We start from the raw sequence: 9,996 nt of genomic DNA on the forward strand, positions 1-9,996 counted from the left end.
CTCAGCCCAACAACGGTCACGTGATGCTGCAGGTCTTAGACATTGCGGTGCGATGGGCCGTGCGAGATGCGCGCACGTGATGAAGTGTTAACCGCACATGAGGAATACCCGCTGTTTGCCAACACCTCGAAACGTATGCCCTGGTCGCGGTAACGACCCTCGGTTTGTGGTCTGATAACACCTTTTTTGGACACAGAACCGGAGGCTGGAATGGCTCTCTGCCTCCGACTTTCGCGTGTGAATTTAAACTGCCACGCACACCACGTTTGCGGTGTGAACATGGCCCGAGCCTGGTTCACCCGTGGTCTATCAATGACCCTCGCCATTTGATTGTGTACACAAAGATGTGGGCCGCCGACGGTTGAGTCTTGGGGATATCAGAGACGATGCTCAAAATGAACTACAGGGAACACAGCCTGATGTCTTTCACCCTTTATCATTCTAGTTAACTATATATATATATATATATAGTATGCTTTCTGGGTTCAAGGAGGAGATAGATTTGCTCTAACATCACATGTTAGTTAAAAATAATTGTTTGCAAGGTCGAGGCTCGTGGAAGTGCTGGAACGCATCATAACAAAAGGAACAGCTGGAAGAGTGGAGAAACACCAACAGCAAAATGGAGGGAGACTTAGAAAAAGAAGGGATGAGGGGAAGGGGACAACTATGGGGGAGACGAGATGAATACAGAAGCGAACTTTCAGGAAAGAAAAACTGGAAATTTGGAAAAGGTGGGCTTTGGAAGGGTTAATGGGGGTGGAAAAGATCATGGCTTTGGATGGGGATGATCTGAGATGGTTGTGACCAGCTGTCTTGAGACTATAGTTGTGATGAACTTGATACCTGGACCTGCATCACCTTCACAAACCCCGGCGATTTCGATCTCGCATGTTATTAGCGGATGCTTTGACAGCAATGTTTCAGAAGCCTCGTTTGGCCACCTGGATCGGATATACCACGTGCCTTGAGTGACGTTGGGATGTTGTGGGAAATGGAAGGTGGGTTGGTTACGCAGTTGAATGGGTCGGGGAGCATAACGGAGTCTGGATTAAACTTGTCAATGCTTGGATTAAACACCGGCATTCCGATCTGCCGAGCCAAGCCTGAGCCCCACCGGGTTGTTCCCCGGATGTTCAATATTACTATGCGCAGGATAGATAGACCCGTGTGTGGCTCACTTGGCTGTTCGAGGGGAAAGCTTCACCGCAAAGAGACTCTTCGGAGCTCGACGCGTGCTGCCAATTGGCTCCCAGACCTCGCACCTGTCTTACCTGCTCCGCGAACTCACAGCTGCCTCATTGAGCCCCCGCTCCACACCTCGCTGTGACGTCGCCATCGGCAGGCCCGCAAAAGGCAGCAGAGAATCCCCACGTGGTGCAACCAACACATGTGAGTAACGATCGAGTAAAGCAAGGGAAGTCCAGGTAATGGGAAACACCTGACTTTTCCCCGGCGACTTGTACCTCTAAATGTTCTGGGGTTTTGCGTTTTTTTTTAAACAACTTTTGTTTTATCCAATTGTCCCTGCTTTGAGAAAGTTTCAAAATCTCATGCGTATCCATTGCTTGGCCGCTACTGATCAAGTGCTTCGATCGCTGTATTTCGAGCGGCCGGATCAATCGGCATTGATTTGTGAAGCACCTCTCACGTCGCCGTCGGGACGGCCAATTGATCGCCACGTTACCCGTGCAGGTGACAATCACGGCCCCGATCTTTACTGCACCTCTCGGGGTCGCTCGTGCTTTGCGATATCAATCTCTGAACTATTTTAATTTACAGATGTGTGAGCGTCTGTGGGGCCTATTTTCGCCTTGGCTTGTCCATAACCCCTCGGACTGAATGTCGAGACGAACCACGTGGGAGTTCTGGAGTTGGGGATGGAGGAGGGGCTGGGATGGATGGTCTCTGTGCGATTACATTCACAGTCCATTCGGCTCCGTGTGAACAGGCTCTCAATATTAACACTATGTCCATAATTATTAACACTATGTCCATAAATATTACACTGTCCATAATTATTAACCTATGTCTATCAATATTAACACTGTATGTCCATAAATATTAACACTATGTCCATAAATATTACACTGTCCCTAATTATTAACCTATGTCCATAATTATTAACCTATGTCCATAAATATTAACACTATGTCTGCAAATATTAACACTGTCCATAAATATTAACACTGTCCATAAATATTAACACTATCCATAAATATTAACACTATGTCCATAAATATTAACACTATACATAATTATTAACCAATGTCCATAAATATTACACTGTATGGCCATAAATATTAACACTGTCCATAAATATTAACCTATGTCCATAAATATTAACCTATGTCCATAAATATTAACCTATGTCCATAAATATTAACACTGTCCATAAATATTAACACTGTCCATAAATATTAACACTGTCCATAAATATTAACACTATGTCCATAAATATTAACACTGTCCATAAATATTAACACGATGTCCATAAATATTAACACTGTCCATAGTTATTAACCTATGTCCATAAATATTAACACTGTCCATAATTATTACCACTTTCCATAAATATTAACACTATCCATAATTATTAACATTATGTCCATAATTATTAACATTATGTCCATAATTATTAACATCATGCCCATAATTATTAATGTTATGTCGAATTATTAACACTGTCCATAATTATCAACACTGTCCATAAATATTAACACTGCATGTCCATAATTATTAATACTATCCATAATTATGAACATTATGTCTATAATTATTAACATTATGCCCATAATTATTAATGTTATGTCTAATTAATTAACACTCTCCATAATTGTCAACACTGTCCATAATTATCAACACTGTCCATAATTATCAACACTGTCCATAAATATTAACACTGTCCATAAATATTAACACTGCATGGCCATAATTATTAACACTATCCATAATTTTTTACATTATGTCCATAATTAGTAACACATTGTATAATTATTAACATTATGTCCATAAATATTAACACTGTCAATAAATTAATAACACAATGTCCATAATTATAAAAAATTTGTCCATAATTATTAACGATGTTCATAATTATTAACACTACATCCATAATTCACACTATGTGCATAGATGTTAACATTGTCAGTAATTAATAACGCTGTATGTCCATGATTATTAATGCTATGTCCATAATTATTAACGATGTTCATAATTATTAACACTATCCATAATTATTAACAATGTATGTCATAATTATTAATATTATGCACATAATTATGAACGTTATGTCTATAATTATTAACACTGTCCATAATTATCAACACTGTCCATAAATATTAACACTGTCCATAAATATTAACACTGCATGGCCATAATTATTAACACTATCCATAATTATTAACGTTATGTCCATAATTATGAACGCTTTATATAATTGTTGTCATTATGTCCATAATTATTAACACTATGTCCATAATTATTAACACTCTGTCCATAATTATTAACTCTTCATATGATTGTTACATTATGTCCATAATTATTAACACTATGTCCATAAATATTAACACTGTCAATAATTAATAACACAATGTCCATAATTATAAAAAAAGGTCCATAATTATTAACACTATGTCCATAATTAACACTGTGCATAAATGTTAACATTGTCAGGAATTAATAACGCTGTATGTCCATAATTATTAATGCGATGTCCATAATTATTAACACGATGTTCATAATTAACACAATGTGCATAAATATTAACATTGTCAGTAATTAATAACGCTGCATGTCCATGATTATTATTGCTATGTCCATAATTATTAACGAAGTTCATAATCATTAACAATATGTCCATAATTAACACTGTGCATAAATATTAACATTGTCAGTAATTAATAATGCTGTATGTCCATAATTATTAATGCGATGTCCATAATTATTAACACTACGTCCATAATTCACACTATGTGCATAGATGTTAACATTGTCAGTAATTAATAACGCTGTATGTCCATGATTATTAATGCTATGTCCATAATTATTAACGAAGTTCATAATCATTAACACTATGTCCATAATTAACACTGTGCATAAATATTAACATTGTCAGTAATTAATAATGCTGTATGTCCATAATTATTAATGCGATGTCCATAATTATTAACACTATGTCCATAATTAACACTATGTGCATAAATATTAACATTGTCAGTAATTAATGACACTGTATGTCCATAATTATTAAAGCTTTGTCCATAATTATACATGATGTTTATAATTATTAACACTATCCATAATTATTAACAATGTATGTCCATAATTATTATTATGCCCATAATTATTAACGTTATGTCCATAATTATTAACACTGTTCATAAATATTAACACTATCCATAAATATTAACACTGCATGGCCATAATTATTAACACTATCCATGATTATTAACATTATGTCCATAAATTATTAACACTTTATATAATTATTAACATTATGTCCATAATTAACACTGTGCATAAATATTAACATTGTCAGTAATTAATAACGCTGCATGTCCATAATTATTAATGTGATGTCCATAATTATTAATGCTATGTCCATAATTATTAACACTTTGTCTATAATTATTAACACTGTCTGTAATTATAAACACTGTCCATAATTATTAACACTGTCCATAAATATTAACACTGCATGGCCATAATTATTAACACTATCCATAATTATTAACATTATGTCCATAATTATTAACACTTTACATAATTATTAACATTATGTCCATAATTATTAATGCGATGTCCATAATTATTAATGCTATGTCCATAATTATTAACACTACGTCCATAATTCACACTATGTGCATAAATATTAACATGGTCAGTAATTAATAATGCTGTATGTCCATAATTATTAATGCTATGTCCATAATTATTAACGATGTTCATAATTATTAACATTATCCATAATTATAAACAATGTATGTCCATAATTATTAATATTATGCCCATAATTATTAACCTTATGTCTATAATTATCAACACTGTCCATAATTATCAACACTGTCCATAAATATTAACTCTGTACATAAATATTAACACTGCATGGCCATAATTATTAACACTATCCATAATTATTAACATTATGTCTATAATTATTAACACTTTATATAATTATTAACATTATGTCCATAAATATTAACTGTCAATAATTAATAACACAATGCCCATAATTATAAAAAATATGACATAATTATTAACGATGTTCATAATTATTAACACTATGTCCATAATTAACACTATGTGCATGATTATTAACATTGTCAGTAATTAATAACGGTGTATGTCCATAATTATTAATGCTATGTCCATAATTATTAACGATGCTCATAATTATTAACACTGTCCATAATTAACACTATGTGCATAATTATTAACATTATCAGTAATTAATAATGCTGTATGTCCATAATTATTAATGCTATGTCCATAATTATTAACGATGTTCATAATTATTAACACTATGTCCATAATTAACACTATGTGCATAAATATTAACATTGTTAGTAATTAATAACGCTGTCTGTCCATAATTATTAATGCTATGTCCATAATTATTAACGCTGTTCATAATTATTAACACTATGTGCATAAATATTAACATTGTTAGTAATTAATATCGCTGTATGTCCATAATTATTAACGCTGTATGTCCATAATTATTAACGATGTTCATAATTATTAACACTATGTCCATAATTAACACTATGTGCATAAATATTAACATTGTTAGTAATTAATAACGCTGTCTGTCCATAATTATTAATGCTATGTCCATAATTATTAACGATGTTCATAATTATTAACACTATGTCCATAATTAACACTATGTGCATAAATATTAACATTGTTAGTAATTAATAACGCTGTCTGTCCATAATTATTAATGCTATGTCCATAATTATTAACGCTGTTCATAATTATTAACACTATGTGCATAAATATTAACATTGTTAGTAATTAATATCGCTGTATGTCCATAATTATTAACGCTGTATGTCCATAATTATTAACGATGTTCATAATTATTAACACTATGTCCATAATTAACACTATGTGCATAAATATTAACATTGTTAGTAATTGATAACGCTGTATGTCCATAAATTATTAATGCTCTGTCCATAATTATTAACAGTTTGTTTCCATACTTATTGCGTCATGTTTCACTTTGCATAATTATCGTGTATTTTATTTTTGGTAGATTTTGTTTTCCTCCTAATTGCCTGACGTTTAGCTCATCACGAAGAGGTATACGATCGTATGTACCTGCAGGAACTGTGCAATTCCCAGTGTTTTTGCTTTCGCACTTGTGTTTTCCGAGGGAGTCCAATATCGGGACATTTTTTGACTATGGGGTATTTGTGGGTCAATGAAACAGGTGCAGAGATACGGTCGCTGTGGGACGAGTAACGAGTGGTCCAACTTCATAATATGGTTGTTACCGCTCGTATCGCCGTTTGTTTAACGTTATTTACCCTTCGTACATATCGTGACGTTATTGTGCTACAAAGGGAGCTGTGTAAGTCACGCTGCTTGTGCGTAAAAGGTTTCCGAAGCAGGAATGCATTTCCCATCAGTAGCCCCGCCGGCACCGCAGTCTGCTGGTCACACCCGGAACGTTTCCCGGAACGACCATTGGCAGCGTAACCCCTCCTATCCGGACCATGAGGCGCCGATGGTAATGCCTCCGACACACCCGCCTTCGGTCAGGTTCACCATGCTCGCCGTAAAAAAACAACCACGAGACATTTATTTCCTGCTGGTTTGCAGGCAATAAATGGCGGGAATGTTTATCACAGGGTTACCTGTATAAAGGGTGGCACTATACAACTAACGTCTATGCGGCCACCATGGAAACGTACATCAGACAGCTAACCACTTGTTACCTTGGTTACTGATTGGGTGATCTGCTGGTCTGACTTCCCTATGAATATACACTACGTTGTACCTGAATGAGGTTGTTTTCACCCGACACTAGATTGTCTCTTCAAAGCAACTCCCACGTGGTTTCTTCTTCCAAAGGCAAACCATCACACTTGCTTGGACTAACTATACTCAGACAATATTTCAATAATGTCTGGACAACGTCGCCATGAATCCCCCAACCTACAATTATCCCTGCAATCTTGCAGCTTAACTTGGATGGCTTCACTCCTGCAACGAGTGAATTACTTCATCATACAACCACCGACATCAATCCTCCTGTCCTTTTCCTGGGCGACTTCAATTGCCTGGGGATACAACGACCGAACAGGTAATGGGAAATAACTCAGACCTGACCCTTCCCTTTGACAGATGAAACCGGTCACCTTCTACTCTCGCAGTTGGAACACCTCCATGAACCCAGACCTGACATGGTGGCACAGCTGTACCTCTCATTCCCACTATATACCCGTCCTTTTCGAGCTTGCCCCACACCCGGGCCACAACACCTTCACTTCCAAAGAAGAGCTGGAACTTTTGCAAGGCAGACAGGGAAAGTTTCAGCAATATTATAGATGATACCACTGCAACTCATATCCTGTTAATAGCTCCCTTCTTTTGTTTGGGGATGGAATCAGTTCTGTATCCAAGTCTTGCATCCCATTAATGTAAGACCTCTATCCCAAGATGGGACCCCAAGTGTGAAAGACTTCATGATGCATTTAGAAATGCACCAAATGAGGAGGAAGCTTCTTTCTCAGCATCCCAGCTCAAGTCTAGATGAGATGAGGTGCAAAGGATGAGATGGCAACAGTCTGTTGAGAGCATTCACTCTACAAACTCAAGCAACATACCCATCATCTGTCAACCATGGGCTCACCTGTGATTTGTCCTTATCTGAGTTTTTTATACATAGTCAAGGCTCATGGAAGAGCTAGTATTAATATACTGAACAGATCAGGATGCGACAGGACAAAAGGACCAGTAGAGAGAGGCAGGGATGGGGAGGAGGGGGAAAAAGCAGAATTGAAGGACAAGATAGAGGGAGACTTGGACAAACAATGGGTGTGGGGAAGAAGGGTGGGCAGGGGAGTGTGCATGGGGTGGACAATATGGATACAGTAGGAAACTCTCAGGAGGGAAAACTGGAAATTTGGAAGGAGGAGGGATTGGGTTGGTGGGTGGAAGGGGTGGTATGGAGGGGAAGTTAACGAGAGTAGAAAAGATCATCGTTTTGGATTGGGGATGATCTGAGATGGTGGTGAACAGCTGTCTTCTAGACCTGCAGGGAAGAATGAGATTGAGGAGAATGTGGAAGTTGGTTCCACAGGCAGGAAAAAGAGGAACAAATGAGTGGAGGTGAGCAGTGATCCTGGAATGAGGTAATTTCACAAGAAGGAGGTTAATGGTGGACCATGTGTGTCCTGCAGAAACCTGAAGGGGAGGGCGGGAGTGAGATAATTTTTTTTACTCTGTCTGCCTATCTGGCAGTGAAACAAAACATTCCAAACATTCCAAATGAAAATCATTCCAAACAGGAAACTTACTGTTTGGATGTCATAAAGGACACAAACAACAGGCACGAAGAACTAATGTAACATGTTAAATAAAGTGGTGTAAAAGATGCTGCATCAAGGCCGCCAATCCTACAAAAAAAATTATTATTAGACCTTTAAAAAGCTTCACTTTATTTTAATTGAATGATATATTTGAACACTGCAGAACACAAATCGCCTTTTTAGCACTTTTTAAAATCTTTCGTTCAGCAGTACTTGGACAAAATATTGGACATTTTGCATCATCACGACCAATCAAATTTGTCGCTCGTAGACCCCAACCATGTCCTTTCTTCTCAAGACAGCACGTGGTGTATATTCAAGGCCTTTGAAATATTTTTTATACCCACCCCCTGATCTGTGGCTTTTAACAACTCTATCCCGGAGGTCTTTGGAAAGCTCCTGGTGCTCATGGTTAAGTCTTTGCTGTGAAATGCACTACCCAGCAGAGGAAACCTACAGGAACACCTCATTTTATTCTGAAATAATCAGAATCACTACAATTTAACACAAGTCGAGGCCAATTAACTTGGCGTGTGATTTTGAAGGTGATTGGTTACACCTGAGCTAATTTACAATTGCTATTATAAGGGGGGTGGATACTTATTGTTATGTCAGTAGAATAGAGCAATATCTAGAGTCAGGTAGATCTGAATAGGTAGCATGCTTCGTCTGTCGCGATAGGGAATCTACCTGTAATTTGTTCTGTGTGTGTAGTCCGGTTTGACGGTTAAGGAGTATACCTGTGAACATACCAGGATGTTCGAGTGTTAGATAGTGTAGGGATTAAGATAAACCCTTGTGTGTCACACCTGGTCATCAAACCTTTGTCCCTTATGGCAACGCACACCTGTAGACACTTATATAGGCCCTGTAGTGCACACAGTAATTAAATTCCCTTCCCTGACAATGACTTTGGAAGAAAACGGACAGAAAACCAGGCCAGGACACCGCCGATGATGGCTGCCGCCGGTCGCATCACGAACTTGCATAGCAACATGCCCAGGAGGTTGTGATTGGAGGGAAGGAGCTGGGAGGTTCGGTGGAAGGCATTGATTGGGTGGCGCGCCAAGGTTGACGTCATAACCCAGGTTATATAAGGGCGCGCTGAACGACATTTTCGCTCTTGCTCAGCTCTAGCCCTGGTGCTCTCTGGCTGTCTGGACGACGGACGTGCTTGAAGCTCTTGCGTTTCTTCTTGGTCTTGAGAGGTCCTGGTGGTCGTTGGCTCGCCATCTGCATGGTGCTTGGAGCGGTGCTCGGTGCTTGTGCAGGAGCGGTGCTTGTGCAGGAGCGGTGCTTGTGCAGGAGCGGGGCTCGGTGCTGTGAACGGGTGGGACCTCGTATGCAAACGGAGAGGGCGTTGGCTCGGGCCTTCGCGGTGCTGTGGTGCTGGAGCGAGGGACTTCGTGGTGTGCAGCGGCGCTTGGAGCCACGTGGGGACAACACGACG

This window comes from Myxine glutinosa, chromosome 6 (assembly GCF_964187855.1).
Source record: "Myxine glutinosa chromosome 6, kmMyxGlut1.1, whole genome shotgun sequence".
NCBI lineage: Eukaryota > Metazoa > Chordata > Myxini > Myxiniformes > Myxinidae > Myxine > Myxine glutinosa.